Source organism: Eulemur rufifrons, chromosome 8, assembly GCF_041146395.1.
Source record: "Eulemur rufifrons isolate Redbay chromosome 8, OSU_ERuf_1, whole genome shotgun sequence".
Classification (NCBI taxonomy): Eukaryota; Metazoa; Chordata; class Mammalia; order Primates; family Lemuridae; genus Eulemur; species Eulemur rufifrons.
The window spans coordinates 82,185,803-82,195,534 of NC_090990.1; positions in this window are offsets into that span (position 1 = coordinate 82,185,803).

The following is a 9,732-nucleotide window of genomic DNA, read 5'->3' on the forward strand; positions in this document are numbered from 1 at the left end:
GCTATGGTTTTTTTGTATAGGTGACCTTTATCAGGTTGATGAAATGTCTTTAATTGTTAGCTTTCTAGTGTCCTCTATTGCTATTGGAGTCTTTATCTGTTCTGGCCAGCTTGAGGGACCTCCCCATCCCACCTCAAGAATAAGCTAATAAATACAAACTAAGAATTTTGGTGGTTTTTCATGGGAGTTAAATGTTCTGATATTTTCATTTAAAACTATTATTGCACAATATAAAGATGAATGAAAAAATTCATGGCAATAATTTAAATTTTTGGGTTTACTTAGAATGGTGTTAAATAGCAAATGAAAAGTAAAATGACAAATTGAGGGAGAGAGGAAGAGCAGAAAAAATGAAAAGTTTTATGTGTACCTTTAATGGAATTTTCCCCTGATCTTCAAACAAAAGGATCCATGTTTTTACCTTTCACTGGGCCCTGCAAATTAGCTGGTCTTGACCTTGAAATTGTACCAGCTTACTCATCTGCAGCACTGGACTGGGACCAGTTTTCTTAATCCGCAAGGACGGAGCCAGTTCCTAGTGATAAAGAGATGAATAGATGCACCCTGTGAGCATTGCTCTTCCAAGAAGGAGTGAGGAAGAGGCAGGGCTAAACATCGCTAATTCTCCTCAAGACCACCAATTGGGCAAGTCACACTTCCTGCCCCCACCACCTCTGGTCTTCCAAAAGTGAGCCAAATGACAGAGAGAGGCCACATGAGATGAAACACCAGGGGAGCACATGAGATGAGTATACATTTTTCCCAAATCAGGGAATTCTTACAGGATGAGTCAACTAAAATGGGCCATAAATAAATACATATTTATTAAATGGAAACTCTTAAAATGAACCATCCTTAATTTAGCTGACTTTGGTGGAAGTAGCAAAAACGTACACAGCCAAATTAAAATATAAAAATCAATATTCTCCTGCTTATGATACAAATTTATCATTATTTTACTCACATCCAGTTGACCCACCGAAGTAATAAATAAGTAAACAAATAATATCTGAGTCCATTTAGATCCCCGGAATGCTCATTTTCCTATTTAATTCCCCTTATCAACACTGAAATTATAGAATATAACTTGCTTCAAGATAGGAAGGAAACTCAATTTACTGTATAATTTTTGCAGAATATCATATTATAATAGGCAAAGTCATCATCAAATCTTTACAAGTAAAGCCATTATCAGTGCAACTTTTCTAAAAGGAAGTTGAGTAGATAGTTCTTTGTTTAGATGTACTTGTTTCTCCCTGAAGCTCTCAGGGTGAAAAGAAAAGAGATGCCTGAACTATTTCCTAACCCTAAGGAAATGGGATATCCATCATCTCAAGCATTTATCATTTCTTTGTTAGGAACATTCCAACTCCACTCTTCCAGTTATTTTGAAATGTGCAATAAATTATTGTTAACTATACAGAACACTAGATCTTATTCCTTCTATGTAAGGAATAAAAAACAATCTAAAGAAATAGCAATTGATAAAAAAGAACCAAAGGGCTCCTCCCCCTCCTTTATACTCCTGTTGATCTTGGCCCATCCTTGCTGAAACCATACCCAAAAGAAGCTTGAGCCTAAATGTCAAGGTCTGAAGGTAGCCAGACCTTAAACTGAAATGCCCTGAGACCTTAGGTGACCAGAGCCTTCAGTCCTGAGTCAGCAGAAGAATGGAGAACGGAGGATTCATCTGTAAAGATAGCAGAACTGGGCTAACTAGGGTGGAATCCATTTCACATCTTACTGGCTTGGGCAAGGCATGAATTCCTTACCTGTAAAATGGTAAGAAAATCACTTAACTTTTACAATTCCAGTTATGCTTAAATGACATAATTTGAAAGTGCTCAATATTTTATCGTTAGTGAGTTAGTGAAAAGTTGGCACGTGTTCAGTACTCAATGAATAATAGTTATCTTATTCCCTCTGGAATGGAAGCAGAGAAAATTGAAAAGGGAAAAAAAAAAGAGGAAAACAATGACAATAAAGAAGTAAAGAAATAGCAACGGAATGGTGAGTGCTCAGGTAGAGGTTGCTAGGGTGTTCTCTCATGTGGAAGTTGCCATGGTTTGAAGATGGCTTGTCCCCATGCAATCTCATGTTGAGGCTTGGTCCCAGAGTAACAGTGTTGGGAGGTAGTGCCTTTCAGAGGCGATTAGGCCCTTGAGGTGGTCTTTCTCTTGAGACTGAGTTGGTTCTCATGAAAAGGGACTAATTCCTGAGAGAGCAAGTTGTTACAAAGCCAAGCTGCCTCTCACATTTGGTCTCTTTGCACGTGTCCACTTCCCCTTTTGCTTCTCTGCCATGCTCTGATGCAGCATGAGACCCTCACCAGAAGCCACCAATTGTAGCCGCCCAATCTTGAACTTCCCAGCCTGCAGAATCATGAGCAAAATAAACTTATTTTCTTTATAAATGACCCAGTCTCGGATATTTTGTCATAGCAACACAAAACAGACTCAGGGAGAAGTGAGCCCTGCTGCAAATAGAGATTTGAAATGAAGGTTCCATTTCACAAAGTGCATTATATTCCACTGGTTTCCCAGCTTAATTCAAATCTGGAACACACAGTATTGAATGAGAAAAAGACAGAGGTTGTGAAAATGAAAGATATGAGTCAGTGAGCAAGGGACAATATGAAGCAAGGGAAGAAAGAGAAGACAAAAATATAGAAGAAAATGTAGAGCAATAAAATAATAAAGAAAAAGTTAACTATTTGGGGTAGTAATACAGGCTATCAGGCAAAGGACCACCAACTGTCTTTATTAATTTAAAAAATCAGGCAGATCTTAGGGCTGTTAGTTGTGACCTTTAAGTTTTGGGAATTTTTTTAAGGTTTATGAGTAAGCTGAATCATGACAAATGCCTAATTTAAAATTGATTTAGCTGCCAGTCCCCTCTCCTGTGAGAACCAGCTGCCAACTCAGCTGTAAAACAAATGAAAATACTTAGATTTATCCATTCTGCAACAGAAAAACATACCTCCTTCTTTCTGGTACATTGGAGACAAAATAAATAAGCTTTGCCAAGGAGAGAGAGCCATATAAAGGGACAAGCCTTATTAGGGAATGGCTGGGTCAGGGTCTCCACTGCTGAAGGTCAGAGAGGACTCAAGGTAGCAATTCTTGATGGAAAACATGATGCAAGCATTGGGCCAAATGGGCTTTTCAGGGATCACATGTCTTGGACACTCTTCCATATCAAATGTTTTATTTCCAGGACACAGTGACTGGAAAGATTTCTCATTCCAGCAAATGTAAAAGAAAACATGGTATACCCCTCCCCTAATCCCACGCTAGCAGCCCTCCTGGGAGCAACTCACAAGTTAAGGCAGCTTTGCAACAAAACACTATTAACTCTTTTTGTTGCTTCTCTCAGTGAGGCTCTTCACAGGAGAGCAAAAGCACTACTTGGTAAGGGAGACTTTGACCCTGTAAATAGCAAACATAAACAGCAAAGTTATTCTAACAAACTGTGTAATCCAATGTCGTTCTCTTTGATCCATTTGTGTGTGTGTGTGTGTGTGTGTGTGTGTGTGTACCTAATTCTTGGCAGCCAGTAAAGCTCAGAGCCTGTGGTATAGGAAGAAAGAGGTGCAAGAAGCTTGAGTTTCTGCCGTCAGAGAGGGATTTCTGGACAGGGAACGTGGATTCCTGGCTCCAAAGGGTTTGAATCCCCTGACTGCTTTGGGAAAGTTCCCTGTGTATGTTGGGGATGTCCCTGGGGCAGACTTTCATCACAGAAATTCACCACCTTTCCCAGGCTTGTTACATGCCATTGTGCATGCCTTCATTCAATAGGTATTGATGAAACTCTCCCAACTCGATGCTGGGGACAATGTGGAACAAGAGCAGGTGGCATCTTAGGAGTTGTCTTAGGAGATGAAAAGGTCACTGACCATGACCTTGCTTGAATAGGCAGAATTGTGCCATGGGGGTCAGCCACACAGATACTGATTAGAGTCAGAAAGTTTTGGGCCCATGTTCTGGATCCTCCATTTTTTTCATACTCTGTTGGGCACTTTATTAACCTCTTTGAGGTTTAGATTCAGATAATAGACCTTACCTCATAGGCTATTGTGAGCCTTAAATAAGGTAATGCTTAGCTAGCACATTATTGTCTAGCACATTGCCTGGCACATGGTAACTTTTATTAGTATTTTAATAGTCTAATATTAAGGCATGTCTTTTCCTTTCTTCAGATTCCTAAATTAAAATAAAGAAGTATAGCTATCATTACAGAGGAGAGATCATTCCACGTGGTGAACTTGAGCCCAAGGCAACTTTGCCAAAAGGTCTTGATATTTGGGTGGCCGAAAGTGACTTATGTTCATTAAAAACTCTTTTGTCCCCACTAGATTGCTCAGTGCTTTGTGAATATAAACTGATCCCAAGAGAGGCTGATGCCCACTGCCTGTAAGAGGGGCCCTGTGCCTCTAGTCCCACCCATCCTGCCACATGCAAGGCCTTTCCAGACTATTTGAGAGCTGAGCACGGCAGAACCTCAAGAGTGAAAGGAGCTTTGGAGATGGTCAGTCTAAGCCCTGCTCCATTGCATGGCCCGAGTCACATAGCCTAGTGGGAGACTCAGGTCAGCTGATAACATTCCTCTGAAAGTCTCATATTTTTTTTTCCTTATTTTTTTCTATTCCTTTTTTTTTTTAAATTATTTCAAAATATTGGGGTCACAAATGTTCTTTTTACATGGAAGATTTTTTTTTTTTTTTTTTAGTTCAGGGTTTCAGGACTCTAGACTTTCAGGGACTAGGCCAAGTGCCATTTGAAGGGCCACCTGTGAATTACCATTTAGTAAAGTGAAAACACGATGGTTCCGTTTGGGGGCTCCCTGTGCTGTGGCTGAGCATCACACACTGTGGGATTGAAAGGGGGAATCGGCCAGCCTGCCAGCTCTCTGAGTTGGCTCTGGGATGATATGAAAGTGTCAAGAACCATCTGTGCAGTATTACGATCCACGCATTTACTTTGTGTGTACTATTTGGAAACACGTTTCTACACATAAGTTCAAGTAGAGTGGTAGCAAAAACAACCACAAAAGTGTTTCAAGAAATGGTGACCATAAGGCAAGGAGAGAAGCCTTCAAACCATCTCCAAAGATGAGAAGTAGGAGGAGGATGAAACGCCCTTTCAAAATAGCAATAATAACCAGCCACTACACCAAGAAGTAAAGGGTTAAGTGGTGTTGTTCATTGTCACATGATGCTGGGAAAGAGCTGAGCAGGAACCTCAGGGATCCAGGGAGCAGGGAGGAGGCACATCTTGCCTGCACATGTGGCCTCTACCACAAACACTTCAAAGTACCTCCTCAGACCGACATAACATTCTGACGCCGACTGTAAATGCCCTTGACACGCAGAGTGGAAAATATCAAACACTCCACCAGTCCCCAAAATGCAGCGTCTCTGCACTGGGAAGGGCCTTAATGAGCCTGCAGTGAAGGGAAGGGGGGTTAAGGGTAGGACTCAGTGCCAGAGAATGGGGAGGAGGTGTAGCGGGTGGTTCTGATTTAAGGCTTGTACTGATACATGCCGGCGTGTGCAACTGGGCTCAGACTGCTGCGAATCTACATGCCTGGGACCCAGCAGAACAGCCCCGAGCATCAGTTCCAGGCCGTGCTGAGTCAAGACCCCACTGAGACTGTTTCCCCTTGCACATTCCAGAGCATATGACTCTGAAGCAAAGAATTCCTGGCCCACAGAACTGTACTTTTTCTGCAAAGGAATCTCTGTACCCTATTTTCTCCCCCACAGTTCCCGCTCCGCTCTCACTGAGGATAGTATGTGACACTGTCCTCTCTTTGGCAAATTTTCCCGACAGAAAAAGTTGGCAATCTAGGTCTGTTTCATCCTATCAAGGGGCACTGGCATTTCTGTGAACAGGGGGCTTTTCCTGGGGATCTCTTTTTACCAGCCCCCAGGAAACTCTCTACAAACCCAGCCAGTAGGATAATGCAGACAGTGTGGGATTAAAGGGTGGCTCCCTCCTTAATAGCCCACCTTCTGTCAGGTCTATCATTGGACCTTCATGCTGGGTTGGTTCATTCATTCATTCTTTAATTCATTTGCTCTTTTTGAAACACTGGAGTATATAAAATTTATAAAAACATATTTCTTTCTCATTGAAGATATCACCATATAGTAGGGAAGAGGGACAAATAAAAATTAATCACACACTAGTGTGTACATTGTCACAATAGAGGCCTGTCACCAAGTGCCCAGGAACACGGGGGAGAGAGGGACTATGTCAGCTTTAGGCATTGGGAAGCTTCCCTAAGGAGACTATATTTAAGCTGAGCCTTGACAAATGGGGGGATTTCACCAGGCAAAATAAACAGCCAACACAAAGGCATGAGAGAAAGCAAATCATGGTGACTTTGGGGAAGGACGAGCTCAGTGTGCTGGAAGTCGGGGATATGAGAGGCAATAGTGGTAGGTGAAGCTGGAAAGGCACAGGGTTAAGGGCTCCTGTGCCAGGCTAATGCTTTCATTACAAAGTCTAACGAATTTTAAGTAGAGCTCTGACCCAACCATAGCTGTAGCCTAGGAGGACAAATGTAGTGGTGGAGTGAAAAGTGAACTGGAAAGAGGAAAGGCCGGAGGCTTCTTGCACGCGACATGCCCTGTTAAGTCTGAAGAACATTATTTGTGCACCAGAAGAGGTTTTTAGTTTCTCCTTTCTTCCAGGTCCTCTGAACTGTCCTGGTGCTGCCACTTCCGACTCCTTAGAGGCATAGCATCGAAATACCAGCGCTCTCAAGGCATCCTTCTGCTTGCTTTGCCCCTGGTTTAGTCTTTCCAGATCATGTGCTCTAGGAGAGGGAACTTCGGGAAGTCATCAAAACCACTGGTCCATATAGAGCTACACCCCAGAGGGAATATGGAGGATGAAGTCTAGCCCCTGGGAGAGAGTGAACACATTCTTATATAAACACGGAAAAAATGGGGAATTTTAGCCAGAAAAATAGACTGAATTTAAATGCATTCTGTTACTAAGCTTATATCAAATAGGTCCAAAGGGACCTGTCAGAAGTTTTCTTGAAAATTATATTTACGTGTTTTTGGATGGTGCTTGGGTGCTTATAGTTCTTCTGGTATAATAACCTGGGAACATAAGGTAAATGAATAATATAAAAAGGTAACTTAAATGGTTGTGTTAGGTGTAAAGTTTTTACAGATACAATCTTCAGGGAATAAGGAGGAATTAGCCCATGAAAAGGAAGGGCTCTGGATGAATAAAGGCAGTGGTCAGTGGTTTCTTGCAAAATTTTAATTGTCACTGCTGGAGACAAGAACCTAGAATGAAAGGATTGATTTGCCTGATGAAAAAATAGCAAATTTTATGTAATTTCAAAAATAATTGGTGGGAACTTCTCTAAAAATATTATGTCTTGTTGCTCCCCATAGAAATATTATAGGTAGTAAAAGTCATTGCTTTGTTTGGAATATTGTCTCTGATTAAAAGTCTTCAGTCAAGACTCAGTTATTTTGTTACTGGAAACTTGTACAACTGGGCCTGGATGCAATGACCCTATTGGACATGCACTTTTGGTCCATCCATCCATCTATCTCCGAAATTTATAGAGTACCAGGCAGTGTGCTGAGACCTTTATATCTGTTGTGTTAAATTACCCAGTCTTACAATAACCCTATGAGATAAATCTATTAGCCCCATTTTACATGTGAGGAAACTGAAGGCTCAGAAGAATTAAGTTAACTTGCACCAAGTTAACTTGAAGCTCCCAAGGGCCAGACATGAGAGTCCAAACTAAATCTGACTCCACTACTCTATATAGCACACTGATATTTTTAAAGAAGGACACCGAAGGCTGCTGCCTGACTATGGGGCAGAGAAAGGGGATTGGATTGGGTTTAACATAATCCCATGGCTTGCGTGAATGAGGCGCAGAATCAGAAAGATACTAAAAAACTCATCTCCTCCTTTCTGGCCTGGGCTCTGCTTTTGACCCTCGAGTGTGCTAGGGGGAGTACGGGACTATTATCCTTGTGCCTGGAGTTGAGCTTCTATTAACAGGTCATGTTGCAGAGCCAGAGAAAACCACCAACTCAGCAAGCTCAAGGTCTGGAAGCAATTATGCTAGGCCTAAAAATAAATGGGCTGCAAGTAAAATAGAATTTAATAATGCCTATTTAATTTATAAATTCCCCTTGCTTTTACAAAACACCTAGGTCTTATATGTAAAAATTCTGTGTTTTAGTGAGGGAAGTAAATTACAAGGATTTGACTCCTCAAAGAAGCTTCTCCTGGTTGGAAAAGCTTTCTGTGAGCTAGTTGTTACACAGGCAGTCTGCCCGTGCACACTTGGCACCTTGCTCATCCCTTCATTTAGATGGTCTAGGTGGGCCTGTGGAACTCCTGAAGGCCCACCTTGCTCTCTGCCACTGAGGCAAAAGAACAGCCTTCACTACATTCCCCTTTCATCTTCCACTCCTGACAAGAGCAGAGGAAAACAAATGAAAACAGAAATTTGGTTTTGGTGAGCATCTTCATGTGACAACCAGCCTTGAAAAGAGCCTCAGCAAATGTTCTGCTTCCTGTAGCACATTAACTAAGAGGTTGCAAAGCCAGGAAGAAATATTCACAGGTTGCAAGAAAAGAGTGAGATGACAGGTGATCTTGTTCCTTATTTGGTTCCAACAGCGATATTGAATCCAGCCCTACCAAAACATTTGCAGCCTTGGTCACGCTTGAAATGGCATTTTTATCAGTGTTTTAGATTGGAATCGAAAAGTGGGACATAAGAGGACATGATCATCTGGATGTCTGAAAGGCACCTCATCTTTCCCCTGCAAAATATTCCCTTTCCCACATGTCCTTTATCATGCACCCAGGCACCCACATTGGAATCCTAGATTCTTCTTGCTACCTTATCCCCCAGTAAGTCCTGTTGTTGTCCTCCTGCGTATCTCTGTTCTCTGTCTTCTGATCTTCACAGCCATTGTCAGCTGTCCAAATCCTTTTTATTAATCTCGCTTCCCTCCACCCATCCTCCACACTGCTACTAGAGTAATGCTTGTAATCAAGGAATGATAACAATAAATATCATTGTAGTTAATATCTAATATGTGCTCACCAGGTGCCGGGCACTGTGCTAATAGTTTTGCCTCTACCGTTTTACTTGCTTTGGTAACATCACATCCCTGCTCTGAAGTTTTCAAAGATTCCCTTTATCTTTGCATGCAAAATAACATGGCACTCCTTCACACACTGTCATGATCTGGCCCCTTCCTCGGCACGATCACCTCTTGCCATTGTCACCCTTTCACTTGACACCTGCGTGAATGGGCACCATCCATGGCTTCCTCTATGCTCTCTCACCTTCTGTGCTTTTTGACCCACCACCCTGTCCTCTACCTGCTCCCCCTACCTGTTAACTTCTTGTACCTCATGAACTCTAAGTTTCTTAGGTGAGTAGTTTCACTGTGCCTCTTCCTTTCCCCATCTCTACAAATATGCACACTTTGAGGAATAGTAAGGTAAGTATTCTACTTGCTAACACATGCTGGAACTTTGTTGGACTTTATTGTTACAAATTCTAAGTGCCCTCAACAGACTATGGATTGTACATTCAAAACCTATGTCAAAGGAAGGTTTCAGAACAGCATTCCAAAACCCAGCTCACAATTTTTGTCAACAATCAGTATTTAACTGGCCAATCCTAAGGTCTCTATATAAATGACAACACAATCCCTAAATCCCA